Raw genomic sequence first — 2,500 nt, forward strand, 5'->3', positions numbered from 1 at the left:
ACACACACAGAGAGGGGGGGTTAGTGAGGACGCTGGCGACCCCCACACAGGGGCCCCCCGGGGGGGCCCCTGTGTGTGTGTGTGCCCACAGGGCCCTCTCTAGGGGTGGGGGGTGGGGGGGAGAGAGAGGGGCCGTACACTGGGGACGAGGAGAGATACGTAGGACGATGTGGAACCTGAAGCGGACCACCGGCCATGCATGAACACACACACACTCACACTCACACACACGCGCGCTCACACACACATTCACACTCACACACACACACTCACGCACACGCACACACTCGCTCACGCACACACACACACACACACACACACACACACACACACACACACTCACACACACACACACACTCACACACACTCACACTCACACACACTCACACACACACACAGCAGTATACAGCAAGTTTGACCAGATCATTATGCAACAGATCATTTGAGAACGTTTTTAAATATTGAAATACTTTGCGATAATTATCCTGCATGCCAATGCACTTCTTCCCTAGGAGTCCGAGAGAGAGAGAGAGAGAGAGAGAGAGAGAGAGAGAGAGAGAGAGAGAGAGAGAGAGAGAGAGAGAGAGAGAGAGAGAGAGAGGTAAATGATGCTTGTTACCAAAATGGGCATGAGTAAAGCAAGCAAACAAGAGCTGAGTCGTCTCTTGTTGTTTTATTCCCGGTGAGGCGGAGCAGATGCTGACACAGAGGAAATGAGGGTGAAGAGGAGACGATAGAGGCTCTATTGTAAGAGCCGGGCGCCGAGGGAGTTGTGGTGGTGGGTGGGGGAGCGGGTGGGGGTTACTCTGGCAGGGTTTAGGATTATTGACCCTGGAAGAGGCCTGCAAGAAAACCCAACAGCACTCTCTCTCTCTCTCTCTTTAAGACGCCGAGGGGAACGTGATCACAGCGAAACCCACGCCAGCTCAAACTTCGCTCGTCGAGTGAACGGCCCCGTTGTTTGCACTGCGGTCCCCGTCCTCCTCCTCCCCCTCCTCCTCCTCCGTTTCTCTGTTCACAGATGTGGGTGGGGGGTTTTTCTAGTTGTCTACACACTTGGTGTACGTGTGTGTACACGAGACATGCTCTTTTATGAGTGTTTGTTTTGTGGCGGTCGTGTGCTCTCGTTGTGACACACTGGGTTTGTGTCATTGGTGCTCTCTGCCGCCACCACTATGCCCCCCCCACCCCCCCACCCCCCCCCCCCAGCTGCACAGCCACAGTGGGTCGATCCCAGAGCCAACAGGGTGGGAAGGCAGTGGTGGACGCCAAGTGTATACGGTGGTGGTGGGCCGGGGGTGTCTTGTTTTGGGATATGCAGGGAGACAGGGAGACTCCGAGAGACGCAAACCGTCACTCAACACAACAACATGGAGCAGCACGATATTGATGTTGGGTGGAAAGTGGGAATTAGCATCGCCATGGTGATAAACGTGGGAAGATTTTCTTTTTTTTTTTTTTGCTACGAACGATGTAGAGCGAGTGGCTGAGAAAACGTGTGTGTTTCTGTGTCAGTTTGTGTGTGTGTGTGTGTGTCTGAGTCGGTGTGCGTGTGTACGGCCTGGTAAATAATTTGACTGGACTGGTCCTCTGATTAATAGAGTGAACTAAACGTCCACGAAGGACACATGGTTTGAGTCCAACCTGTCATCGTTACTTTCTAACGGCACTTTAGGAAACGCTCAGATAAACACTGTGTGCTCATGAATAATAACGGAAGAATGAAGCTAGCAGCCGGGGGTCTGTCCAGCCAGGAAAAACAACGCCAAACTTTTTCTTTCTCCGAGCGCCTGACGTTCCAGAGCGCACCCCCCCCCCCCCCCCCCCCCCCGCCCCACCTCTCCTCTGCATGTGATTCTACTTTTCCCTCCGTCATCCAGGGCCTCTGAGACTGGAAGCCTCACACAAATCCAGTAGGCCTGCCCCCCCCTCCATCCCCAAGCCCCCCCCCCCCCCCTGGTGTGACTGTAATGCCCAAATCCTGTGGAAAGGGCTCGCTCACTTCCTAAACAGACGTTTAAAAAAAAAAAAAACATGCTTTTTTTTTTTTAGCTTTTAAACTGTCCATTTAGTGTTGCAGTCTGTGCATAATCTTGGCCCCCTGGGACGGTGGCTGTAATTGTAGGAGGAGGACACTCACATTGGTACACGTCTGACCCCGGCCCAAAAAACCCTGATTTCCCCCCCCCCGCTGTGACATGGGATTAGAAAGCATTTCCTGCCCAGGGTGGGGCCGCCTCTCCTAGAACTGCAGCACCGTCTGACTCCTGCCAGACCCACAACTTTATTAATGCTTCGCTCTCTCTCTCTTTCCGTCACGTTGGCGGCCCCCGACAAGGCTTTTAACTATCCTCTAAGCTTTAAACCACAGCTCAGCTCGCAGAGCGCAACAAGTTGTGCCTGATTTGTTTTCCACTCATTGATCTTCTGTCTTGATTTGGTCGCTGGTCGTGTTTCGGCCGAAGTGTTAGTTTACAAGCACTCCATGGGCTAGTAGGCA

At 53.2% G+C, this 2,500-nt stretch overlaps 1 protein-coding gene across 1 annotated transcript in view; it reads right to left on the reverse strand.

The window, feature by feature from the left end:
* prelp (proline/arginine-rich end leucine-rich repeat protein) overlaps positions 1 to 2,500 on the reverse strand; it is a 7,106-nt gene that overhangs the window by 3,799 nt on the left and 807 nt on the right. The window lies entirely within an intron of this gene.

Source organism: Micromesistius poutassou, assembly GCF_964030765.1.
Source record: "Micromesistius poutassou genome assembly, chromosome: 2".
NCBI lineage: Eukaryota > Metazoa > Chordata > Actinopteri > Gadiformes > Gadidae > Micromesistius > Micromesistius poutassou.